The following is a 13,727-nucleotide window of genomic DNA, read 5'->3' as shown; positions in this document are numbered from 1 at the left end:
CCTTGATCTCGTGGTAGATCTACTCTTGTAACACACATCATCAATATTAATCAAGCAGGACGTAGGGGTTTACCTCCATCAAGAGGGCCCGAACCTGGGTAAAACATCATGTCCCTTGTCTCCTGTTACCATTGATCCTAAGACGCACTGCTAGGGACCCCCTACTCGTGATCCGCCGGTTTTGACACCGACATTGGTGCTTTCATTGAGAGTTCCGCTGTGTGATCGGCGAAAGGATCAATGGCTCGACTGCAGGTCAACTGCGATGTCGGCTTCTTCATCACCAGCTCGATTGGTCACCTTGGCTTGACCGAGGACTGCGCCCTACCTCCGATCGTCATGTTCGGATGAGGGCCTTCATCAACACCAACTCCGATCTCTATCAAGATCATGGAGGAGTCATCCATGGAGCTCGGGGGCTCAACGTCAACATTGCCCTCAGGCGACCGTGCTGTTTTTCTGGACAGCAAACTTGTATCCGCTGCCACCGCCTCCTCGAGTGTCGCTTAAACGATTACTTCGGTGGAATTATGCGGAATTAAGTCTACAACAACCCTGCAAAAATTTCGTCGAGTTCCAATGGAGGAATCTCCGGCAATCTCCGATATACCTGAGCCCTGTTGAATATGGACGAGAATTCGGACGAGTTTAGGGCGTCGTATCCAGCATCTAGCTCGGATGTCCTTTGGAAGATCCAACCGTTGACTTGCTGCGGAATTACCATATCTACCACCTGCCAAAAATTCAGCTCGATCCAACCGTCCAAACTCCGGGAAACTTTCGACTAGTGCATCACTTTTTGGATCTACTTTCTGCGCGAGAACGAATCCGACCCGAATTCATCTTCTTTATGAACGGGATCTCGGACATCCTTTTTGAAGGAAGTTTTCGTATGGGGTGTTGTGTTTTATTCTCAAACACATCCCAGTAGTATTAAAAGTATTCTCGCAATATGAACTTCACCGTCGCGCCGGTGTCAAACCAGCCCGACAACATCACTCCACGGCGGCCGACCTGCGTTAGACATGTCGTCGCTTTGTTGAGCCGAGCTCAATTTCTTCGGATCATCATCTCGTCCAGCCGAACAATAGTTCGGCATCGCGAAGGACAAATCGTCACCAACATCGCCGCCCCACGGATTACATGGAGCGGGCACACCTGCATCGCCACGCGGTCACTTCATTAAGCCGGCATCGACCACGTCACGACCTGCATCGCTGGACCGGGGGCTTCATCATCTCTTCATCAACCTACTCCGGAGACTTCGGCGTTGCTGGCCGACTAGCTCCGTCACGTTAGCTGGACCGAGGGCTTTGCCTCGGCGAGCCAAACTTCGTCAGCATCGCCATGCCGTTGCTTTATCGCCCATCAGGCGATAGGTGTGCGGATCGAGTCCTAATTTTGGGAATCACTTTTCTTCGGATTGCTACAACAAATAAGCCAGGTGCTATTAATCTAGTATTTTTTGCTTGTTAGGATTCATTTTTCCCAATGAATTATTACTCTGGTTTGTTCGTCATATGTACGCAGGTCTATCAAATGGTGGTCGCATTAACGACGGTCGCATGGTGGTTCGGTCAGTTTCCGTACATAGTCCGGCGAACGCCGCATCCGGAACTCGAACCGACCTGTGAATTCAGGCCTTGCCATGCCTTTACCGCATCACGCCGCCGCCCTGCATCGACAATGACTATGGCGCCAGGCCATATTTCTTTTATTACTCACTTTGCATAAATTATTTGTTATGCAACGAATTTTTTTATTTTTATTATTATTACTATTATCTCCGGTTTGCACTATTTTTTGTGCACAGGAAAATGATCTAGCCGGACTATATCCTTTGGCGTCACCTCGGCTGGACGGGGGGCTTCGTCAACACTTCATTACCCCATGCCGGGGACTTCGACATCACCCTGCCGTCCTGCATTGATCGTGCTATGTCACCACTTCGGAGTGTCGGGCTCTTTGCTCCGCCACCTCGGGACCGGCTCGAGGATGGAACATTGTCCCGCATCAAGCTCGGACCGCGTCATCAGTACCGAACACATTAACCAACTAAGTTGTCTTCATGCTCAAAATTTTAAATTTTTAACTTGTGTTTGGCTCGGCCAAGCATTATACTTTTTTGGAAAAAAGTTGCTTGTAAAAAATTCCTTGTCCAAACTTTGTTTGTGACGGGCAAATTCAAATACCCCGTTTCCTTGGGGGCTTCCTTCATGAAGCTTTTTTCTCTTGCATATGGTTATACTTGTACGGCTTCGTTCCTTGTTCGTGTATTACACCACAATATGCACCATATTGACTTAAGCGATTTGCAAGCTGGGTTGCCTGGCTCCTGTGCTTACCCCTACGTTCTCGATTGTTCGGCTAGGGAGTAAAGGGAGCACCTCTGCGATTGTCACGATCGGGTCAACCGAGCCGAACCTCAGACTGGGTGAAGCCGAAAGCTAGCGCTCTTATTGATTTCAATCATGGTCGGCACACAACGGAACTCATGAGTACAAAAAATCTATTGCACAAGTCTCATAATAACAATGAGCACCGACGAAAGGTATCGGTGGGGGTACTATTTTCTTCGAAGATGCTTCTTACTCTTCGCAGTAATATAGCATAAGTTCCCTGAGCGTGCTTTGTCTGTTATAGCCTTATGGCCTGATTGCCTGGTTATTGGAAACACCGTCGATATTCTCGACAGATGGAGTACATAATACTTTTCGGTCCTTGACCGAAGAGGGAGAAGCCGACGGTCGGTTAAGACGCGTTTAAAGTTCGGTTGAACATAGATATGATATAAGTACTACGGTACATGCAATCATTCTTTACCCAAGTCACTTGGGGGCTCTTAAATTTATATGAGCCGTTTTATGATAAGTGTTTTCTTCTTAGTCGTTGCAAAGTTTTTATTACTATTTATCACTCCTTTTTTCGACACAAGTGTGCGGTCAATAGCCGGGGAGCTTAATTTCTCTCTCAAAGCAGCTAGAGTTTAGTTTGCTAAACTGGCCTAGTAAGAAGTACTCCGCCTTCGGGATAGGAGGTTGAAGCCGTAGGCTGACCCGCTTGAAGTTTTGAGATAGGATGTGTCATGTTAAAGCACGGCAGAAGCACCTTTTTTTTCTAAAGTCCAATTTTTGGATTGGCACCGAACACTTGATCTAGTTCGGATATTAACCTTTTGAATAAGTTTTTTGGCTTTTCGAGCCCATGGCACTTTTAAACTATTTGTGTGTTTTCAGCACAAGTCTCGCAGTGCAACGCCAAACACCTTTAGAGATTCGGCAAAAACATTCTCGGATATTGCTATATATGCATCGGTTTTGAATTGTGTCTTCGGTCAATAGTTGGGTTGCCCGGCTCCTGCGCTTGCCTCCTATGTTCCGCTTTGTTCGGCTAGGTGTGCAAAGGGAGAACCACTGCGATTGTGCTTCCAGCTTACATGGTTAAGCACCTCAGTGGAGAAAGCCGAAAACTGACTGTCACAATAAGCGTAAACTGGTCGGCGATCCGATGATGACGTTAAACGACGGGCCATTCATAACAATGGCCGAAGTGTTTACGGCTTGACCTCGACTGTCGCCGAACACTACCGGGGGCTATTAACTGGCCTCCCAAACTAAATCCTCAATATTTTGCTCTTACATTGGAGCTGAGGTTTCATGATCATGCTTAGCATGACAACCCAAAGAAAGGAACCGATAGCGGGACTATTTTCTTTGGAAGACATTTCTTCTGTTAAACAGTAATATAACATGTCTCTCCGCGTACCTTTGTTTATAAAACCATATGGCCAGATTGCCTTGTTTGTTGTAAATCTTTGCCCTCATAAAGGCTTTATAAAGTAGGACAAACACTCCTCGGCTACTGGCCGTGGAGGTGGAAGCCGATGGTCGGTCAACAAAGTTTTGTACAATACGGATCCGAGCATTAATGATGCAAAGTACTTGGATACATAGAGTCATTACACATAATTTATGATTTTGCTAGGGATATCGATCCTTAATTCGGCCTCCCGTGCCCGCATTAAGGCTCGGGGGCTACTGGGCTTCGTGCTTATTATTTACAAATATTAAAGGGGCACATCGATCCCCTGATCTGGTGTTGCCACCCAACCAGTGTCTCGGGGGCTACTGCATTGCCTGTTCTATGCAGAAAATTTTAAGTGCAATACATTTTTCGAGGAGATTTTGATCCTCAGGTTGGTCGGCCGCACCCAACTTGAGTCTCGAGGACTGAGCACGCTGCTTTTTGTGTCCCGAAGTATTCTGCCGAGCTAGGACTTGATCCTCAGACCGATTTTGCAAATCAACCTGAGTCTCAACGGCTACGGGGATCAGCGGTAATATGTCATCCTTCATGTGCATCTTGGGTTTTAGACTGATACCCACCTTGAGGGCTACTGTCTATGTATCTCGGCAGAGAATAAATTGCACCAATCAAAAATATTGACAAAAATCGGCCCACATTTGGGGCGGTGCACCACCTCGGAAGCAGTCCGGCATAAAGCTCGGGCGCTAGTGGCTGGCTCCATAGAGGGCATTTCCGGCATTAAGCTCGGCTAAACTCCTTCAAACTTCTTTGAACCAAGGTGATTTACGACACCTCGGATACACAGTCCAGCGTTGGAGCTCGGATACATAGTCCGGCGTTGGAGCTCGGATACTGTCCGGCATTGGAGCTCGGATACATAGTCCGGCATTGGAGCTCGGATACAGTCCGGCGTTGGAGCTCGGATACTGTCCGGCGTTGGAGCTCGGATACATAGTCCGGCGTTAGAGCTGGGAAGCAGTCCAGCATTGGTGCTCGGCTGCAAAAGATACCTCGAATGCAGTCCGACGTTGGAGCTCGGACGCAAGAGGACGTTGCCGCCCGGGAACAACTTCAAACCCGAGGTGTGGCATAAAAATAACAAGGCATTGATAAAGGCCAGAAACTTAAAGGGGCTCCCCGGATACCCGACGTGTAAACTCGTCGAATGCATTTCGGTGATCCTCAAGATAGAAGATGAGAAGATTTGTTGAACCAGTTTTCAAGACCGGCAACCGAAGATGAAGAACAGTTCGAAAGAACCGAGGAGCGTCCCTAACTTGAAGACCGGTTCAGGGGGCTACTGACGGTGTCCTGGACTAAGGGGTACTCAACGCGTCGTCTCCCGATCAGTTGGATTGGGCCGAGGACCCCCATGGCCGTATACTCATGTGTCAGTCCGGACAGCTGCCGCATACAAGGAAGAATCCACAAGACTTGGCGATCAAGACAATGACTCCTCCCCCACCGACGTATTCGGCTAGGACTCTTGTTATCCTGGGCCTCTGGTGCATTATATAAACCGGGGCCAGGCTAGTCGATAGACATACACAACAACAATCATACCATAGGCTAGCTTCTAGGGTTTAGCCTCCTTGATCTCGTGGCAGATCTACTCTTGTAACACACATCATCAATATTAATCAAGCAGGACATAGGGTTTTACCTCCATCAAGAGGGCCCGAACCTGGGTAAAACATCGTGTCCCTTGTCTCCTGTTACCATTGATCCTAAGACGCACTGATAGGGACCCCCTACCCGAGATCTGCCGGTTTTGACACCGACACCTACCTAGGCTCAGCAGAGAGGTCCCCGCCGGTCTACATCCTAAGCACTCCGGGGTCTTGGGCCCATCGCCCGCAGCACTCCGGGTCGTTGCGAGCAGGGTGGATACCAGCACCGCCTCGGATGGCCAGCACGATCCGACCGTGCCGCACTGCTGAACTGGACGTCTGACAAAGCTTCGGCTGATACCACGACCTCAAGGCCCATATCTATTCTCGTGTGGTGGTTAGTGCGTAAAGGCCAGAGGCCAACTCAGAATAAATACCCAAACCATAGTGTATTATTAGCTTGCGGAGACGAGCAGAGACTCACGATCGAAAGTGACCCCGTCGCCCCGTCTCGTGGACTTACGACAAGGGCCTAGAATGCCCGGCCGTGCCACTTAACCATCTTGTGGGTGCTCTCCGGGCCCGCCCGACTTTCACCAAGGTCTCAAGTAAAGTAAAGGTAACCGTGTGTCCAAACATCAAGGGGAAAACCCAAGGAATCACCCCTGATGGATTCCACTCAATGTAATCATCAAGGTGAACGTAATAGGGACCACCCTCGAGGTTCACACTTGAGGTGTTGAACGACAGAGCCGTATCAGGAATGGTGAAAGAGGAAATCACCCTCGATGACCACGACCGAATAGCTACACTACAGAATTATCATCAGGAGTGCGTTATGAGGGATCACCCTTGGCACTCGATAGTAGCTTTGCAGAGTCGAGCAACAAAAGGGGCGTGATGTGATGTGAGGTGTCGGGCTCTGGTCGTCGATCACGCTGATCGAGTCGTCGATAATGAAGCAGGGGCAACAAGGACAAGGTGGGGGTCACTGATGGATCACTAACCAACCTATACTAAGCAGTTTAGGATAAGCAGGTAGGTAACAATAAGCAGGTACAAAAGCAGGCTATGCATCAGAATAGGAGCAAACAATAACAGTAGCAAAATCTAATGCAAGCATGAGAGTATAGAATGGGCGATATCGGGATGATCAAAGGGGGGGGGGGCCTTGCCTGGTTGCTCAGACAGGTCGTCATCGACGTAGTCGATCACAGGGGCATCAACAGCGGTGTCGGGGTCTACCGGAGAGAAGAGGAGGAAGAAACAGTAAATACACGCAACATATGCATAACAAGACAATAAGCGGTGCTAGAGGTGATCTAATGTAGCGTTAGGCGATACTGGCGAAGGGGGAAAACACCCAGGAAAGTTTTCCCGGTTCCGGACGTTTTTCAGACAGATGAATCGGAGGAGAAAAGTTCATCGTTTGCTATGCTAGGGACGTGTGGCGGACGAACGGGCAGCGTATTCGGATTCGTCTCGTCGTTCTAAGCAACTCTCATGTATAAAACTTTTTCATCTGAGCTACGGATTAGTTTCTATTAATTATTAAAGTTTTAACAATATTCTGAAATTATTATTAAATCTAAAATGGGGTTATTGCATCAGCATGACGTCATCATGACAACAGCAGGGTCAGCAGGTTGACTGAGTCAAACTGGACAGTGGGGCCCAATTGTCATTGTCTGTTTAATTAATTAACAGTTAATTAGCTAACTAATCATACTAATTAAGTTAGGTTAATTAACAAGATTAGTTAAATTGATTAATTAATTAAGTAATTACTATTTTTTACACATTTTTTAGGGGCTGGGCCCCACGTGCAAGTGGCCCATAGGGCCAACCGGGTGTGCGGGCGTGTGGTTATCGGGCGTGGACGCCTGACGGGCGCAGCATCGCCCGAACGGGCGCGCCGGCGAGGCGCGGCTGCGGCCGGAGGGGAGGCATGGCCAGGGGCGGTGCAGGGCCCCTGGGGCGCGCGTCGGAGGCGGGCGACTGCCGGGGGGGCACGGCTGCGGTGGCCGTGGCGGGCAGCGGGGCCAGCGAGGCCGGTCGGGACTAGGTGCGGGCGACATGGTCGGGGTGCGGGCGGCGTGGGGGGTGCAACGACGACGCGACGAGTAGAGGCAGGGCGCAATCCGGTGCGGCGGGCGCTCGGTCAGGCAGCGACGGCCACGGAACCGACGACGGTGGAAAGAGAGGAGGGCGGACGAGGCTCACAGAGGAGCACAGGGAGGCGGAAGTGGGCTCGGGAAGGCGGACGGGGAAGCGACGCCGACGAGTTGGTGGTGAGCGTGAGCGGCGACGGTGCTGCGTCGGGGCTCGGGGCGCCGCGGGGGTCGACGACGGGGACGGCAACGTCGCGATGGAGTCGCTGGGGAGGAGGACGGGGATGATCCGGCAAAGTAGGGGAGGCGGTCCGGCGAGGGGGGTTTCGTGCGGCGGCGGTTGTCGGGCGACGGGAGAGCGCCGGGGCGCAATGGGGGTCAGCGGGCTCGGGCGCTCTGCCCAGATCCAGACGGGAGGAGGAGAAGGGGATCGTGGGAAGAGAGGAGTGGGGGCGAGTGGGGATGGAACCGGCTAGGGTTCGGCTCGGGGTGGGGGTTATGCGGGGAGAGGTGGGCCTTCAGCGGTGGGCTGCCGACTGGGCCGGCCAGTTGGCTAGCTGGGCCGGATGGCCCGGGGGGATTCATTTCCCTTTTTTTGGTTATCCATTTTAGCTACTGATCCTATTAAATTATAAAACTAAATGGGTTTTGTTTGATATGAGACTTGTCACATAAATCAATCACATTCTTATTTAGGAGTCACAAAAAGTTTGAGGCCAAAAGGAATTGTCTAACTTTTTAGAAATCAAAAAGGCAAATTTAAATGCTCCTGGACCACTAAATAATTTCCAGGGGCACTTTGGGAATTCAAAAGAGGTTGTTTCCAACATGGCAAATATCCAAGGATTATTTTCCACACATTGAACATTTTTATTTGCATGTTTGAAAAATTTGAAATTGGACTCTCATTTGAACTTGAATTTGAATTAAAATCTGGATCAAGCGAGGATTAGCAATAGTAATGTGATGACAATGCTCCATTAGCAGAGGATTACTGTAGCTTAATTATTCGGATGTCACAATTCTCCTCCACTACAAGAAATCTCGTCCCGAGATTTAAGGGGGAAGACTCGGGAAGGATGGAGCTCAACACAAGATAGGTACGTGGGGGATGTTTCGATGAACGCGGCATAGAGACATCTCTCGAGTTGATATTCAAGAAAGTCATCGAGAGCAAGGTAAGGGGGTTGCAATAAAAAGCTTCAACCGGGTAGGCAATCATTTGTTGCCTGAAACAGAGAGTGAAAGGGGTTCGGAGCAATGGGAATAAGTATTGAGTCTGATACCAGAACAGATCACAAGGAAGGTGGCTCGCGAGTTACATACGAAACCAAGCGTAAGGAACAATTTTAGAAGACAGAGATGTACAGGAGAGTCAGGTTTCGATCCTGTGGAACTGTGGGTTATGGGCCCACCATGTGGGTTAAAAGCAAGAAGGCGTTACATTTTGTACGGTCATGATAGCAAGGCAAGTCAGAGGACAACCTGTCAGTTATGTTGGCAACAATGTTGGTACCAAGGGCGAGGGACGAAGAGAACCATTTTCCTGCTCATTAAGACGAGGCAGACCAATAGGCAAAGTTCTCGTCCATCGGTGGCTACCGGAATATCACCGACAATAGTAACAGGGTCTTACTGACCGAGTTGAACACCGAGGCATATACATAAGCAGAGATTATCACTGCTCGGATATGTTAGGTTACAATAAAGGTTAAACAAATCAATGGAAAGGCAAGTGTAGATTCAAATCAGTTTTTGGTGTCCTCGAGTGTCTAGCAACTCAGAACCCGTGGAAAATTTGAATCGGCACGAATTAATAGTTGATGAAGAACTCATAAGAAGTTACGTAGTTCCGTGATATTTCGAGATACCAGAGGGTAATACTCGAAGGTAGAACAGGATAGAGGTTGGACAGGTGAAAAGATCTGTAAAAGACAAGTACTTTAACTTGTCTGTGAAATGGGATAAAACAAACAATATGGTCAGAACCACGATTGCAAAGGACCAAACATAGATACAAGATGAACTTATCACAAGGGAATTATTATTATAACAAGAAGCTTCCATGATAAGTTCCACATCGGGTCCATGGGCATGAACACACAGGTTCAAGGTCGACTCCCACTTCATCAATGCATAACCTTCCATTTACTTCTCGTCTTCGACGATGTTGAAGAGGTCAAAATTTACCCGAAGAAACGCTAGTAGATATAACTCGCATAATCTTCGGCTTCACACAGATTAGGGAAGGCGTAGGAATAAACCACTAGAGCATCTTATGAAAATAGACCACAAACTTCACAAGTAAATAACTCAAGCTCGAAAGTAGAGCATGGTTGAGGAAACAGAGGATGCAATTTACCAAAGGCATTATGTATCCGGGGGAAAGGTCACAAGGTGATTAAATATGAAGGACACTATCGGATAAAATCCAACAAAGGACCTTGTGGTCCACGAGGGATCTGATTTGAGCATCAGTACTCAACCAGAAATAGAAAGAATGCAAGGATATCAGATTATAGAAGCAACTGACTAGTTCGGAGTTCAAATGCAAAGGAATTACGATTTTCAAAATCAAGGGATCAGAAGCAAACACTCTGACCAAGGATGGTTAAGTTGAATAGACTTAGGGCACAATCGATGGCAATCTGATTGGCCGAGAACCAACTCATGTTCGGGAAGACGTCTGAGTCGGAAAGATAATCTATAAGGATCAACTGATGATTGCGACACAGACATATCAAATTGAAAGACTCAAGATGATAATGACAAATGACGTCAATGGATACTACTAGGCATATGGAATTAATCAGAATGTAGGCAAGTAAGACTTTCTAGAGCAATAGGCGACAGAGGTCATCGAAAGCTCGGATTATATTACCAAGTATCTTATGAAGCATAAGAATAACTGGGGTGAATGGATACTCGATAAGAGCGAGTAATTATCCGAAGGGGTATTCATGCGGCAAGGACTGTAGGGCAGTAAGCATAAAGGATCCTCTAAACATCGAAGAGTATTTCAGGACATCTTGTAATAACAAGAGCAACTGGGGACGAAGGTATGAACGGCAACGTAGGTAGTTACACATAAGGATTTATCGGTGGTGGGGATTGCAACGGCGAAGGGCACAAGGGTCTCGAGAAAGCATCGAAGAGTATCTTTAGAATCTCCTGGTGAAGCGGGCCATCATCTGGAATGAAGGGGCTCTCCGGGAGAAGTATTTACGAGAACCTAGAGTTATAGTTTGCAAAACCATTTAACCCGAATAGAAGAGAGATCAGATTCCCAGAGTATAGACGAGGAATAAAAGATCCTAATGCCACCCAATTGGCGACATGGGCCCGTAAGCCACACAGCCATGTTACTAAAACCGTTTTTTCAAAACTATACTCAACTTCGGCCAAGGAGTTGGAAAGGAGGATCCTACAGGCAGTCGGCTCTGATACCAACTTGTGACGCCCCCAATTCAATCGTACACTAATCATACACGCAAATGTGTATGATCAAGATCAGGGGCTTACGGGAAGATATCACAACACAACTCTAGACACAAATAAAATAATACAAGCTTTATATTACAAGCCAGGGGCCTCGAGGGCTCGAATACATAGTTCGATACACAAGAGTCAGCGGAAGCAACAATATCTGAGTATAGACATAAGTTAAACAAGACTACCTTAAGAAGGCTAGCACAAAAGCAACACGATCGAAGAGGCAAGGCCTCCTGCCTAGGACCTCCTAACTACTCCTGGTCATTTGCGGTTTCCATGTAGTAGCATCCATCGGTGGTGGCATCTGGCTCCAGGGATCCACCATCTGGTTGCGTCAACCGGAAAGAAGAAAGAAGGGGGAAAAGGGGTAGCAAAGCAACTGTGAGTACTCATCCAAAGTACTCGCAAGCATCAGATCTATACTAAGTATGCATTGGTATCAAATGGAAGGGTTGTATCTGTGGACTGAACTGCAGAATGCCAGAATAGAGGGGGGAGGCCTAGCCTATCAAAGACTAGCATCTTCAAGCAGCTCCAAGCATCTTGCAGCATATAGAAGAGTAAAGAATAGCAGTTTAATTAACAAACATGTTGTAACATTAATGCCCAGAGATCCTTCCTCGACTCCCTGCGAGAAAGCAATCCCGGAGCCACATATTCAAGTATCGATTTGTAGTTGTATAAGATTAGGATATAAGTCTGAACGTCCATTACCGTGGACACGGTATTCGAATATATAACTTCCCTGCAGGGGTGCACCACGTTACCCAACACGCTCGATCACTCTGCCGGACACACCTTTCTGGGGTCAATGCCCGCCCTCGGAAGATCAACACGTTGCAACCCTACCTAGGCTCAGCAAAGAGGTCCCCGTCGGTCTACATCCTAAGCACTCTGGGGTCTTGGGCCCATCGCCCGCAGCACTCCGGGTCGTTGCGAGCAGGGTGGATACCAGCACCGCCTCGGATGGCCAGCACGATCCGACCATGCCGCACTGCTGAACTGGACGTCTGACAAAGCTTCGGCTGATACCACGACGTTGAGGCCCATATCTATTCTCGCGTGGTGGTTAGTGCGTAAAGGCCAAAGGCCAACTCAGAACAAACCCAAACCATATTATATTATCAGCTTGCGGAGACGAGCAGAGACTCACAATCGAAAGTGACCCCGTCGCCCCGTCTCGTGGACTTATGATAAGGGCCTAGAATGCCCGGTCGTGCCACATAACCATCTTGCGGGTGCTCTCCGGGCCCGCCCGACTTTCACCAAGGTCTCAAGTAAAGTCATGGTAACCATGTGTCCAAACATCAAGGGGAAAACCCGAGGAATCACCCCCAGTGGGCTCCACTCAATGTAATCATCAAGGTGAACGTAAGAGGAACCACCCTCGAGGTTCACACTTGAGGTGTTGAACGACAGAGCCGTGTCAGGAATGGTGAAATAGGAAATCACCCTCGATGACCATGACCGAATAGCTACACTACAGAATTATCATCAGGAGTGCGTTGTGAGGGATCACCCTTGGCACTCGATAGTAGCTTTGCAGAGTCGAGCAACAAAAGGGGCGTGATGTGATGTGAGGTGTCGGGCTCTGGTCGTCAATCACGCTGATTGAGTCGTCGATAATGAAGCAGGGGCAACAAGGACAAGGTGGGGGTCACTGATGGATCACTAACCAACCTATACTAAGCAGTTTAGGATAAGCAGGAAGGTAACAATAAGCAGGTACAAAAGCAGGCTATGCATCAGAATAGGAGCAAACAATAACAATAGCAAAATCTAATGCAAGCATGAGAGTATAGAATGGGCGATATCGGGATGATCAAAGGGGGGGGGGCTTGCATGGTTGCTCAGACAAGAAAGAGGGTCGTCGTCGACGTAGTCGATCACAGGGGCATCAACAGCGGTGTCGGGGTCTACTGGAGAGAAGAGGAGGAAGAAACAGTAAATACACGCAACATATGCATAACAAGATAATAAGCGGTGCTAGAGGTGATCTAACGTAGCGTTAGGCGATACTGGCGAAGGGGGAAAACACCCGGGAAAGTTTTCCTGGTTCCAGACGTCTGTCAGACAGATGAACCGGAGGGGAAAAGTTCATCGTTTGCTATGCTAGGGACGTGTGGCGGACGAACGGGCCGCGAGTTCGGATTCGTCTCGTCGTTCTCAGCAACTCTCATGTATAATTTTTTTTCATCCGAGCTACGGATTAGTTTCTATTAATTATTAAAGTTTGAACAATATTCTGAAATTATTATTAAATCTAAAATGGGGTTATTGGATCAGCATGACGTCATCATGACAACAACAGGGTCAGTAGGTTGACTGAGTCAAACTGGACAGTGGGGCCCAATTGTCATTGTCTGTTTAATTAATTAACAGTTAATTAGCTAACTAATCAGACTAATTAGGTTAGGTTAATTAACAGGATTAGTTAAATTGATTAACTACTAATTAATTAATTAAGTAATTACTATTTTTTACACATTTTTTAGGGGCTGGGCCCCACGTGCAAGTGGCCCATAGGGCCAATCGGGTGTGCGGGCGTGCAGTTATCGGGTGTGGACGCCTGACGGGCGCAGTGTCGCCCGAACGGGCGCGCCGGCGAGGCGCGGCCAGGGGCGGTGCAGGGCCCCTGGGGCGCGCGTCGGAGGCGGGCGACTGCCGGGGGGGCACGGCTGCGGTGGCCGTGGCGGGCAGCGGGGCC

The sequence above is a fragment of the Triticum dicoccoides genome, chromosome 4B (genome assembly GCF_002162155.2).
Source record: "Triticum dicoccoides isolate Atlit2015 ecotype Zavitan chromosome 4B, WEW_v2.0, whole genome shotgun sequence".
Taxonomy (NCBI): domain Eukaryota; kingdom Viridiplantae; phylum Streptophyta; class Magnoliopsida; order Poales; family Poaceae; genus Triticum; species Triticum dicoccoides.
Note: the sequence above shows the minus strand (reverse complement) of the source record.